Here is a 14,479-nt window from a genome sequence, read left to right on the forward strand (position 1 = left end):
TTTCTTTATCTACTCATCCAGTGATCAACACTGGGTTAATTCCATGTCTTGAGTATTGTGAATAATGTTGCAATGAACATGGGGGTGCAGATGTCTCTTTGATATACTGATTTCATTTCCATTGGTTTTATACCCAGTTGCTGGATCATCTGGTAGTTCTATTTTTTATATTTTGGGGAACCTCCATACTGTTTTCCATAATGACTGTGGTAATTTGCCTTCTTACCAACAGCAGTACACAGGTGCTTTTCTTCCACATCCTGGCCAGTTCTCATTATCTTTCATCCCCTTGAAAATAGCCGTGCTGCCAGGTGTGAGGTAATATCTCATTTTAAGATAATATCTCACTGATTTGCATTTCCCTCATGATTAGTGATGTTGAGTGTTTTTTCATGTACCTGTTAGCCATTTATATGTGTTCTTTTGAGAAATGTCTATTCAGGTCATTTGTCCATTTTTTAACCAAGTTATTTATTTTCTTGCCATTGAATTGAGTTCCTTGTTTATTTTGAATGTGAACTCCATGTCGAGATACATGGTTTACAATATTTTCCCCCATTCCATGTGTTGTCTCTTGACCCTGTCGATTGAGTCCTTTTGGGGGTAGGTTGAATACCACATTTGTCTTTCTACTTTTTGTTGCCTCTGCTTTGGTTCTTTGTTTAGCTTTCTGTCTCTGTAACAAAATACCTGAGAAAATCAACTTAAAATTAGGAAAGGAATATTTGGGCTCTGCTTTCAGAGGTTTCAGTCCATGGTCACTTGGCCACCTTTCTGTGGGCTTGTGACAGCACAGTATATCATAGCAGAAGCATGTGATATAGGAGACTGTTCATCTCATGGTAGCTGGGAACCAAAGTAGGGGCAGGGGCTGGGATCCCAATGGCCAATGTCCCCCTCAAGGGCACACCTTCAATAACGTAACTTCCAACAACTGTGCCTCAACTCCTAAACACTTCCACTACCTCCCAGTAGTGCTGCAAGCTGAAGACCAAACCTTCCAACACATGAGACTTTGGTGGGCACTCTAGGTCCAAACAATAACGTGGTCATAGCCAAACACTCTTAGTCTAGGCCATTGAATGGTATACAACTTGTCTCCTGTGTTTTCTTTTAGTAGTTTTGAAATTTAAGTCTTTGACCTATTTTTAGTTTATTTCTGTATGTAGAGATAAAGGTCAGTTCTGTTCTTCTGCATGTGTATGTGCAGTTTTCCTAGCACCATTTATTGAAGAAATTCTTCCCTTTCCCCATTGGTCCCTTGTTGAAAAGCACTGAACCACAAATGCATGCATGTATTTATGGACTCTCTGTTTCATTGGAACATGTATTAGTACAAAAACAGATCACTGTAGCTTTGTAGTATATTTTGAAGTCAGATAGTTTGATGATTCCAGCTTTGTTCTAGTCAGCTTTTTGGTTGCTCTGACTAAAAGACCTGACAAGAACCGTTTTAAGGAGGGAGTTTATTTGGGGCTCACAGTTCCAGAGGTCTCAGTCCATAGACAGCCAGCTCCATTCCTTGGGGCTCAAGGTGAAGCAGAAAATCATGGCAGAAGAGTGTGGCCGAGGAACGCGGCTCACATGGTGATCAGGAATCAGAGAGAGACTCAGCTCAGCTCATAACATGTGGAACCCAAAGGCACCTTCTCCAGCCATACCTGATCTGCCTTCAGTTACCGCTCTGTTAATCCCCAAGAGGGGATGATTCACTGAGTGCGTTAAGGCCCTCATAACTCAGTCATTTCACCTCTGAGTGTTCTTCTTTGTCCCACACGTGTGAGCTTTTGGGGGACACCTCATACCTAATCCATAACAGTTGCTTTGGCTATTTGGAGGTCTCTTGTGGTTCCATGTGAATTTTAAGGTTGTTTCTATTTTTACTCATTCTGTGTTGGTGGTGTCTTTAGTGCTTTCTAAACATAAGATCATTTCATCTACAAACAGGGACAATCTAGCTTCTTCCTTTCCAGCTTGGATATCTTTTATTTCTGTCTCATACCTGTTTGCTCAGACTAGGATTTCTAGTATTATGTTGAATATACGTGGCAAAAAGGGGCATCTTTGCCGGGTTCTTCATCTTAGGGGAAAAGCTTTTAGCTTTTCATAATTGAATATGATGTTTGCTGTGGGTTTGAGACATGTGGCTTTTATCGTGTTGAGGTACATCCGTATTTTCAGTGGAAATAATTTATCTAGAGAAATCAAAGAATAACTTCAAAAATTATAGAGATTTTATAAATTTTTGATAGATCATATAGAGATCTTATATTTAAGTTGAGATCTTAGATTTATACGTGTATTTTTAATATATGAGGTTATTTGACTAATAAACACCTTAATTTATTCAGTAAATTAAATCTTTACAACTGAAATCTTATTTAAAATGCTCTAAAATAGTTTATACTTTTAAAATAATCTCTAAAGTTAGGTACACTAGAAAGGAAAATGTTTTCATTTTGTTTTCCACAATAGATAAATCTGTGGGATTCATGAAAACATAAGCTGAGGCAGAGGTCTAGGGTGTGTGGCTCAAAAGATTTGTGTTGCCACATTCTACACGTGCAGAAAATCAAAACCAGTGGTGACTCTGAGAACGGAGAGGCCTTGAGTCAACTTAGGGAAGGCAGAGAGCCTACCCATGATATCAGCCCACAGAGGCTATGATCATTTTACAAAACTAGATAAAATATTCTATTAGTGAAAATATGCAGAGTAAATTGCAAAACATGGAACTCTGGTAGCTGAAGTTACTTTGTATACTCACCCAATAATTATAGTGCCAACTGATAATATGAACAAGTTGATCCTAGATTGGAAAGGCTTCCATCTTTTGGTAAAATTCTTCTAAAAGAACTAAATCGAGACCCAAAATAGACTTTCTTGCTTATGCAGACTCAGTTTTCAATACTGATAAACATTATAGATTTTCAGGAATAAACACAGTGATCACCTTGAAGGTTTACCATAGGAAAAAGCTCATTAGTTAATAAGGTTTGGAGGGACATATTCACTGGAACATTAAGACATTGGTGACCAAAATTTAAAAGTAAATGACATCCTTGATGGTTTTGGGCTTAAAATTCTGCAATAACAAATGTTTACATAATGAAATATATTTCTATTTGTCAATTTTTAATATGCAACAAATCTTGAAATAAAAGGTAGTTAATGCTGAAATCTAAGAAAGAAATATTACAATAGGGAATTCCTTTTTAGTCATATTATGGAATTATTCCCACAAAGACTCTTTTGATTTGATATTTACTGTACAGGACTTTCATTATCAGCTTTATTGCTGAAATTACAATTCTTTTTCTCCTAAATCTCTTACTTTGCCCCATTTGGGGAGAAAATTTTATGATTTCTGCCCCCCCAAAAAACTGACTAGTTTTTTGCTTCATCTCCTCTAACCCTCTTTCTCACTCTTCTTCCTTCCCTTATAGGATTTTGGGTATCTCTGCCAATATTAGAAATAATAAAGCTATCACATATGTTGGCATACAATTGTAATATTGCCTTAATATATTTTTAGCATCAGTAGGGTTATTTTGATAGCTCCCTTTTCATTGCTATTAATTTTTGTGTTCTTTCATTTTTTTATTAGACTTGTTTGATTTTTATCAAATTTTAGCTGTATTATTTCTTCCCTATTTCATATATTTCTGCTCCTACTCATATTTTTTCCTTCCTACTCCATAATTTGAAAATGATTTGTTACTCTAGCTTCTTTCTGATACTTAAGTTATAATGTTCATCTGAACACTATTTCATCCCAGAGATCCTGATATTTTAAGCTTTTATTATCACTCAATTCAAAGCACTTTTAATTGGGCTGGGGATATAGCTCAGTTGGTGGAGTGCTTGCCTTGCATGCACAAGGCCCTGGGTTCAATCCCCAGCACCACAAAAAAAAAAAAAAAAAAAGCACTTTTAATTTACTTATGCCTTCTTCCTTGATATTTATAAGTGTGCCATTTAATTTTGAAATAGTTGACATGTGGGTGTGGGGTTCTATGTATCTTAAGGTGATTGACTTTTAATGTAATAAATCATGCAGGGAGCACAGTCTGCATGATTTCAAATTTTAAAAAAAGTAAATGGAAATGCTTTTTTAAAATTGATTGTATTGGTTACATACATGTGAAAACTGATCAAATTGCATACTTCAAATATGTGCATTTTACTCTACTTCAGTTTTACCTCAGTAAAGCTTTGGGGGAAAAAAAGAAAAAGAAAAATTACTTTCCTAAGGTGGGTAGAATCCCATCAAAATAAAAGAAAGATCAGTGGAGTAAATGAAGGAGAGTGAGGGGGAGGGAGGAGGGATGGGATAAGGGAAGAACAGCGGGGTGGCTCTTATCTAGCTTTCCTATGCACAAATATGAATATACCACAGTGAGTCTCATCTTTATGAATATTCACAAGACACTAATTAAAAAATAAAACTAGAAGTAAATAGTAGAAAGATCAGTGGAGGGAAAGAGACAGGGGAAGGGAGGAGAAAGGGAAAGGGGATGTGCTAGAGACTGAATTATAGCAAGTTATACTCCGTGCTTTAATATTTGTGTCAGAATGAAGCCTAATGTTATGTGTAACTAAAATGAACCAATAGCCAGGCACAGTGGCTACGCCTGTAATCCTAGCGGTTCAGGGGGCTGAGACAGGGAGATCTCAAGTTCAAAGCCAGCCTCAGCAAAAGCAAGGTGCTAAGCAACTCAGTGAAGACCCTGCTCTAAATAAAATACAAAAATAGAGCTGGGGAGGTGGCTCAGTGACTGAGTACCTGAAGCTCAGTCCCCAGTACCAAAAAAAGAAAAAGCACCAATAAAAATTTGTTTTTCTTTCTTGATATCTTACTTTATATTTATTTAATTTCATAACTGACTGTAAGACACTACTCTATGTCTTATTATGATCTTAATTCCTGTTTTCCATACCCCACTGGTGAGAACATTGATCTCGTGTTTCTCAGGATCTTAAGTGCAGGCCTGCCTGGATCAGAATCCTTGGGAGGTAGGCTTCTGGTGAGGCTGCAGGCATCTCAAAGCCCAGCCAGTGGGGAGCTGAGGGATGCCCTGCCTCCACCGATGCCCGCAGGAGACATGAGCTGCTTTCTTTGTGGCTCTTCCTAATCTACAGCATGGTAGCTTGCCTCCTTCACAGGGAGGAGAGACGGGGAAGAAGTGAGACAGGAGGGACAGGGGTTGAGAGAACAAAAGCCAAGGTCTCTTTTTCACCCAATCTTGAAGTGACATCCATCACTTTGACTGTATTCCATCAGTTAGAAGGTGCAGATCACTGGGGTCTCTGGTAGGAGTAGCTACCACACCATTACGTCACACCATACACAGAAGTAACTAGGAATGATTCATAGGCCCAGACATGAAAAGGAAAATAATCAAACCTCTGGAAGAAAATTGAAGATTTGTGATAAGCAAAAAATTCTTACATGGGATACTAGAGTGACAAAAAGAAAAATTAATAAATTGGATTACATTAACTTAAATATTTCTACTCTACAGAAACCACCATAAAGACAATGAAAACAAAACAAAAAGATTTGCAATTAGTGTATCTAATAAAGGACTATATTCAGATTATTTTTAAACTTTTACAGTTTAATAACTGTTTGGCTGTTTACTACAAAGTTAAACATATACTTAGCATAAACCATGTAATTTACTCATAGATATATATGAACCCAAGAAAAATGAAAACATCCACACACAAAAAAAAGGTGCACAAATATTTGTAGGTACTTTATAATGTCAAAAATGAGAAACCCAAATGTCCAGTTACAGATGCGGGGAGGAACGCTCAGCGTATGATGGAGCAAATGACTTGAAATGTGGAACATCACAGATGAATTTCAAAAAAGAGATGGGAAAGAAAGCCCGACATAAAAGAGTGCATCTTGTATGATCCATTCATAGGAAATTCTGGAAAAGGCAGTTCAAATTGATAATGACAAAGCAGTTTGGTGGATATTTAGGACTAGGATTGGGAGGTAGCAGAAATGACCACAAAGGGACATAAGGGAAATTTTTAAAGTGACAGACATATTCCATGTCTTAATATGTGTATTTGTCAAACCTCACCAAACTGCTCCCAGTGACTACACTTCATTTTTCACAGTTATATCCCACCAAGATGGGTTTTAAAAAACAGTACAGTGGACAGGGGAGACAGCTAAGTGGCAGGTTGCCGAGCATGCGTGAGGCCCAGGGTTCCACTCCCTGCACTGCAAAATAAATGAATAGAAAAAAATCTTTTTTCTATGTTCAATCTGCTACTATATGAGCCTGTTGAGTTTTTAATCTTTAAATGTCTAGAAGTTTGTTTTAGCTATTTTTTAAGACTGCTATTTTATATTCTTGTTGCTTCTGGATCCTTGGCTGATATTTTCAGGTTTTTCTATGTACTTTTCTTTAAATGCAATTTATTGCAAACATCATTTCAAAGTCTTATATGATAATTTCAGTGTCTGCCGTTGGACATGTCTGGTTGTTGTTTTGTTTGTTTTTCGTTTCCATGCATGTGGTCTGGTTTCTCTATCTGCTTGTTAGTGATGCCCTTGAGGGTTTTTGCTACGTCGCATCTTCTGGGTGCCTGAGAACAGTACGAAGTGTGAGTACTTCAGCCATGGGTAGGATTTCTTCCATACCCTATGTTTGTTCTTGGAGGTAAATCTGTGGTTTGTGGCCACACTCATTATGTCTATTTTTTTCTTTTCTCCTCCTGCTTTGCTCATGACCAAAGTAACTTCTCTGTAGTCTTATGACTTTGAGAGATGAGCCTCACCTTTACCCTAAGGGAACTTACCTTTGGGATCCCAGATCAGTGATAGAGAAGTTCTCTCTGCCATACTGCTTTCTGTGTGTGGTAACACGGCCAGATCCCAAGAGTGAGATATTGAAAATACCATTTGAGTTGGAGGAAGTGCTTTTGCTCCAGTGTTCTGTTTGCTTTTATAGTTATTAGCTTTCATTCAAAAATGGTCTTGGAATTTTTTAGTATATTTTCATCTCTTTAATGCTTTTAAAGTGTCGTGGTAGAGTTTTCAATGGATTGATTAATCTGGGTAATTTAGTGTGCCTTTATTGGATCCATATAGATGATCTTTAAAGATATTCTACCTTTAGCTGGAATTCCATGGTAGAACACTCATAAGACCCTGGATTCCATCCCTAGCACCACAAAAAAAATAGATAAATAGTAATAGCAACAGGTGTGTATGTGTGTGTGTGTGTGTGTGTGTGTGTGTGTACATGTGTTCTATCTCACTTGGCATAGTGCAGTATACCCTGGCAAAAGCCAGGCTCTGAAAACTCACACAGAGTTTACATGTACTGTGTGATTTGCAGTATCCAGGAAGTTTAAATAGACTGTGGCTACAAAATAAGTAAGAACTATTGCAGAGCATTAGCATTAGGGTTATTAAAGCCAATGTTGCACTTATTACTTTTTAATTAAGGAACATTAGCAGTTGATCTTAGTATTATTTCTCAACTAAAAGACTACGTTATATACTCTTGTATTTTAACTGTTACCTTGTGTGACATATGGTAAGACCAGATGAGAATCAAGAGAGAGAAAATGGAAAGAGTTTTATGGTTTGTCATCCTCACAGTTCCCTAAATGAACACAGTACACCACACAGGGCACGCAGAGGAGCACCCAGGTTGGTCACAAGGCTCAGGGAGAGGGAGGGACAGGGAGCAAGTGCCTTTAGTGTGGTCTTCTTGGGAGGGAACTGATAGGATTGGCTGATTTGAATAATTTCTGTGTGCTCTGGGGCACAGGGACTGTTCCTGGTCATCTAGTACCTGGCCCTGGGTCATCAGAACAGGTGCAGAGTGGCCCAGTGTGTGAGAACCCAATTAGGGAAGAGGCTGCTCAGGAAGGGAACCTGAACAGCCGCTAGCCAACAGCTCAAACTAAATCAAGACAGCATTTAAAAACAGCTGGATTATTCCTTGAAGCAACTTATGATGTAGAATCCTGAGCCTGGGACACAAGGACACAGGGATCTAATGAGCTGGAAGTATGTGACCTTATCAGAGTTGGAATGGTAGATGAAAAATGCCCGAGGCATTGGCCGAGATCTTAAAAACATTCTGGGAAAGTGTACACTAATTACTACTACTAATCTACTTCTTGCTGAGCAAGGCCATCCTGGAAAGGCTTAGCACCCCACTCCCTAGCATAATGGTTTCCCTCTGTCAATATGTTTTGATGATTAGAAACTGCAGACCTACTCAAGGAAAGCTTTTGACACTCAGCAGATATTTTTTGTGTAAAGTTTAAGTAAAAGAGACACCCCTTGATGGGTCCCACTATATTTAATTTTTCCATAGTTCTCAAAAAAAAAAGAAAAAGAAACTAGTATGGTATGACATTATCTTTGTATTGAAAATAACATGTAAATTATTAAAATGATATATATTAACTGAAAGAATAGAAGCTGATTAATATTTTACTTGCTTGCTTTATTGAATTAGTAACCTGTCTGGGCATACCTGAATTTGCTCTGATTCAGAGTCCCAGTACCCTCTACAAGTCCTCATTGAGATTACTGGCATCTTGGTTTGCCCTCTCTTCACTCTACTAAGCTCAGAATTACACCTTGCAAATTAAAATGTCTTAATTCTTCAGTTTGCACACTTACACAAATATATCCAGAAACAAAAACAGATCCCTGAAATCTCTTTCATTTATATAACAAACAGGTGAGTGACAGTTCTTCTTAGTCTAAGCCTTCTTCTAGATGCCAGAAACAAGAGGGAAATGTAAAGCTTGCCCTTAAGAAGTTTCCCACGTGTTTCTCCTTGTAACACCCAACATTATCAATGGTCATATTTCGAACTTGTCTCTCTACAGTTTTCTTCTCTGCCTTCTGCGTGTGACTGTCAGCTCTGTAAAGTCACTTGCTTCTTGTTCTCCACCAAGTTCCAGTCTAAAAATCTCCATTGCTGAGGGAATGAATGAAAGCTAAGGGATTGTTTCAATCATTGCTTCTTTTCTGCAGAATTTTAGCTTCCAAAATCTACCTGAACTTTGTGAAAAATGATCAAGTATAATGTTCCCCAGTATTTAAGAGACATCACTAAGAAACTTGAATTCCCATAATGATGCCATTGCTTTATACTGCAATTGGTTTCTCATAAACTTTTGAAAGTACCACTGATCTAAGAATTGTTATGGAAACTGTTAATAAAGGAATACATAGTCTGGGATATAGGCACTGGAATTAATTGGATGAAATAATGTTTTAAAAAATCAGTCCTGCTCATAGTCAAGATCCTACTTCCAGAGAAAACATTACATAAAACAAAAACGTTGCTCAGATTATTTCTCCAATCACGTTTGAACTCCTGTGTTAACATATAAGTACACATTGATCACAGAACACAGACACTTGTCCCTGGTGGTTACTGACAGAGTACTTGTTGATGGATTTACACATAATGAACATGAATATTTGTGTAAACATAGCCATCCATAGCATAGTGCTAGGTACTTAGTAATTGTCCTTTAAAAGTTTAAAGGTGATTTATTGGGGAATTATTAGAGTGTGATAAGGGGAGTTTGCTATCCATCAGTGCAAGGCCAAATTCTTGGTGCAATACCAGCGTCTTGAGCCAGCAGAGCTGGCAGACATCTGCCCTGTAGGTGTGCATGGGAGTGCATCCCATGTCAGAAACCCTTGGCCGTCTGCTTCTTGTTATTCCATCTGAGCACTGGAAATTAATTGTTTTTCAGGGAGTTTCGGGTTGTTTTTAGCTCAAATTCAGATACTCTGCAAGAAGCCCTGTAGTTCCAGTAGCTGTGATCTTCAAAGTCACCTGGATGTGGCCCGTGGAATGACTAGGAGAGTCTACTGCCAAGGGCTCCTCCCTCTGCCTCCTTCCCTGAACCTCCACCATCAGTCACCAAGTCTGGCTGGTTCTGCCTCGTTAATTTTTTCAAGTTTATTTGCCTCCATCCCCACTACTGCTGCCTTGATTCAAGGTGTCTCTTACCTAGGTGGCTGCGGCAGTTTTCTGGCTGGTCTCTGAGACTCCAGGCTGTCTCCCCTCCAAACCCTTCTCCCTCTGCAGGAAACGACCTCTACAGTAGGATCCTGGTGACCCATCCCACTCCCTGTCTTCTGTCCTTCCTCGGGAAGAGGCTGGCTGTGGGGATTTTCTCATCTGGCCCTTATGTGTTTCCAATCTCATTGATCAGAACTTCTCACTTATTACTCTTCTCTCCATAAGAAGATTTTAGAGAGACCTTCATCACCTTGAGGTCTCTTTATGATAATGAGAGATTAATATTACCAGTTTTAAACATCAAAATAATACCCTAACTGCCCAGTGCTTTAAAAATAGTTGTTAGGTTTAAGCCAGCCAGATGCTTCTCTTTGTTAAATGACATTACCCAGGAAAGAATCATTCTTCCTTTTTTTTTTTTTAAATTTTAACCCTCCAACAATTCTATAAAGAAGGGACTACTTTTTTTAAATATTTTTGTTGTTGATGATGGACCTTTATTTTGTTTATTTGTATGTGGTGCTGAGAAATGAATTCAGTGCCTCACACATTCTGGGCAAGTGCTTTTCCACTGAGCTACAACCCCAGCCCAAGAATCATTCCTTTTAAAAGTCTGGGGAGGGGGGCGTGGCAGGCAAAAATCTCTGTCCCCAAGAAGCTTTCGTTCTAATAGGAGAGACAGACAGTAAACAAAAGAAAGTAGATGTACTCTGTGTAGATAATGGTCAGCACTAAAGAGGAGAATAAAGCAGAAAAAGGAAATGGGCAGTGTGTCTATTTTTGACATAAACAGTTTAGAAAGGGTCAACAGGAATCTTTGTCCTTCTTTATCTTCCCTTTTCTCTGCCCTTCTGCCCCTCCTCTTTCTCATTGTCCAAAAACAGGACAAAGTTGATTAGATCCCGCTCATTGTCCTCCATATACAACTGAAGGTAGCTGGGAAAAAACCGCACAGCCTGCTGGGTAGTCTCTAAATCCATGACCCGGTGCCAGGGTGGAAGAGCAACTGCTTCGCATGTGCAGCAGCCTGCGCTCCATCCCCAGCCCCAAAATGAAAAATTAAAATTAAAAAAATTCACATTCCCCCAAACACTGACATGCAGTCATTCTGTATATTCTGTTCTCTTTGGTGATATTTAATACCCTTTTAATTCTCAGTCTTTGGCATCTACTCTTCCATCATCACTTTCAATTGATAACCTCAGGACCTCAGTTCCTGTTTCACTGAGAAAAGAGAAAGCATAGAGAATTCCACAGTTTGTGACCCTCTGTTGGTCTTCTTCTGCACATCTGTCCCCATCTACTCTGTATAGCCATAATCTGTCCTTTCTTGGGTATAAGGCCAAGCTCTTCATTTGTCCCGAGCTTCCATTTCTACTTGGCTATACTGCCTCCTTGTTGGATTCTCATTTAAATATAAAGAATCTTTCTTGACAGCAATGTCCCATAAAAATAGAAAGCCTAACATCACATCATGACATGGGTAACTACACTCAGACAGAAACAAACAGGAAGAAGAATCCATGGAATCAGCAATGTAAAGCCAACCAGCTGACTTTCTAAGGAGCATTCCTGCTCAAATGAAATTGTGGCTTGGAAATTCATCTGGATATTCACCCCCACCAATCAGGTCTGCCCAGCAGGCCCCAGTCGGTGACAGAGCCAGGCCTGGCCTAGCGTCCAGACAGTAGTCTGTGTCTCGATCCAGCTGTGTGTTTAAATTCAGTATTACTAGGTGTTTTTCTATCTTTTTTCCCCCTATTTCAAAGCTTACCTTTTTTACTGCCCAGCCTTAAAAACCAAGTCTTGGTTAAATGACTTCCCAAGCACTAAATAAGTTAAAACCATCAAATTTTTAGTAATTTAGTGATTTTTTTACCTCTTAGATAAAAGGAAAAAAGGAAATGGAATATTTCCTTCAAAATCAAGAGAATAATACCATCATATGACATCAAACTGGGTAAGATTATTGTTTTTCTTTTATTACGTAATTTAAAGAGAGAAACAGTAAAGGTATTAACATCAGCATGAAAGCAGTCATGTCCCTGTGGCCAGAAACACTACATTCTGAGTTGGGAAGTCAAACTATAATAGAATAATTTATTGCAGGTTTACTCTGACACCAAGTTTTTGGCAAGTTTGATCTTCACTTTTTAAAAAAAAAATTAAGATCTATTTTTTTATTTGTTCTTTTGAGATATAAATGACAGTAAAGTGTATTCTGACATATTGTACCTACACAGAGTAAAACTTCCCATTCTTATGGTTGTACATGATGTGGAGTTACACCAGTTGTGTATTCGTATATGAACATAGGAAAGTTATGTCTGATTCATTCTACTGTCTTTCCTATTCCCATTTCTCCTCCCCTCCCTTCATTCCCTTTTTGTCTGATCCAATGAACTTCTATTTTTCCCTCTCCCCACCCTTGTTGTGTGTTAGCATCCCCATATCAGAGAGAACATTTGGCCTTTGGTTTTTTGGGACTGGCTTATTTCACATAGCATGATAGTCTGCAGTTCATGCATTTACTGGCAAATGCCATAATTTCATTCTTCTTTGTGTCTAAGTAATATTCCATTATGTGTATATGCCACATTTTTTTTATCCGTTCATCTGTTGAAAGATATCTAGATTGGTTCCATAGCTTAGCTATTATGAATTGAGTTGCTATAAACATTGATGTGGCTGCATCATTATATTATGCTGATTTTAAGTCTTTTGGATATGTGCCAAGGAGTAGGATAACTGGATCAAATGGTGGCTCCATTGCAAGTTTTCTAAAGAATCTCCATACTGCTTTCCAGAGTGGTCCTACCAATTTGTAGTCCCACTAGCAATATATGAATGTGCCTTTTTCTCTACATCCTCACAGAGGCAGGATTTGAATCTGTGTCTCTCTCACTCAGACATTGATATGAATTAAGCCCTGCCCAAATACCTCCAGAAAACAGATGTCCTCTATGATGTGAGAAGCACAAGTGTACAGTGAGAAATGGTTCCTTATTTCTACAAATTTAAATTTATATCAAACTCAACTTGTGTGTCATTGCTAAGGACAGCCATTGCTCTCAAAGCTTATTAAGTAATGGCTCAAAAATGAATGGGAACATCTCACACTATTCTGCACCAGCAACTGAAAGCATCCTGTTCCTTTCATCTCCAGTCTAGGCAGAGTCCTCTAGGACAGCCTTTCTTTCCAAAGTGTCTCATCTGGATGCTTAACTGACTTTGACAGCCATTTATATATTGAAAATCATGAGACTTAGAATCATGTTTAACAACAGCCTTAAACATTGAAATACTAGTTTTACAGACATAGAAATTTCCTCTTTTAAAGGTGAGTGACTGACTTAAACTCTTAGTATAGGAGTCAGTTGTGGTATATAAAAAGTCAGAACATTAGACTCAAACCCAAGCTCTGCCCCACAAATGTGTGATTATATATAAATCACTTGATTTTTCCAAACCTCAGTTTTATAATTGATAAGATTAAAAGCTACAGTAGATGGCAGGCTTATTTATGAAATAGTATAAATATCAAAATATCAAAGCATCTAGACTGTAAAGCATCATGCAAATATGACATATTAATGAGTTAGAAATAGTCTTTATCCAGATTTTTTTTTTTTTGGTTTTTGAATTAAATTACTGTCCCTGAATTGCTAGTCCTTGAATGTCCTTGAAATATTTTCAATTTTTTTATTTTATCATCTATCCTTTTAAGAACAAAGAGATATTAATTGTTGTCATTGCTTTTCCTTATGTCAGTTCAGTGTAACACAGTTTTTAATAAATCACAGTCCTCCTTTGAACTAGCTTCTTAAAGACAGAGGATAGTGAACCAGAATTTTCCAGCCATCGCCTCTCCTGTTTCTTGGATCAGAGGCCAGCTGCGGGTTTTGTTGTTGTTGCGGGGGTGGGGGGGGATTGAACCCAGGGTCTGTGCATACTAGGCTGACACTATACCACTGAGCTGCACCTCCAGCCCCCTGTTTTTATTGTATTTGAAAAATACCATATTATGTGACATTTTGGGTGGGTAAAGTAGGTTAAGGAGGACTATAGGTTGAGTATTCCTTATCAGAAATGCTGGAGAACAGAAGCATTTTGGATTTGGAGCTTTTTTAATTTTGGGAAATATTCCACATATCTTGGGGAGGAGACCCTAGTCAAAACATGAAATTCTTTACTGTGTGTGTGTGTGTGCACACACACACTAGGATTAAACCCAGGGCCTCTTACATGTCAGTCAAGCCCTCTACCACTAAGCCACATCCCCAGCCTCCTGAAATTCATTTTTGTTTTTCATGCAGTTTCTACATATAGCCTAAAGGTGACTTTTTACAGCATTTTTATTGCACCTGCCTGCTGACTGTGACCCATCACACGAGGCTGTGTGTGGAATTGCCCACTCGAGGCATCATGCTCATTCCCTAAGC

At 38.3% G+C, this 14,479-nt stretch overlaps 1 protein-coding gene across 5 annotated transcripts in view; it reads left to right on the forward strand.

Annotated features, from left to right (window-relative positions):
- SCLT1 (sodium channel and clathrin linker 1) overlaps positions 1-14,479 on the forward strand; it is a 174,448-nt gene that overhangs the window by 136,425 nt on the left and 23,544 nt on the right. Inside the window, exon 19 of one of the 5 annotated variants that reach the window (XR_014023321.1) lies at positions 11,924-11,997. The exons of the other annotated variants lie outside the window; for them this stretch is intronic. The gene's annotated coding sequence lies outside the window, so the exon portion shown is untranslated. The remainder of the gene's footprint in view (positions 1-11,923; positions 11,998-14,479) is intronic. 5 annotated transcript variants of the gene reach the window in all.

Source organism: Spermophilus citellus (genome assembly GCF_964194105.1).
Source record: "Spermophilus citellus genome assembly, chromosome: 8".
Lineage (NCBI taxonomy): Eukaryota > Metazoa > Chordata > Mammalia > Rodentia > Sciuridae > Spermophilus > Spermophilus citellus.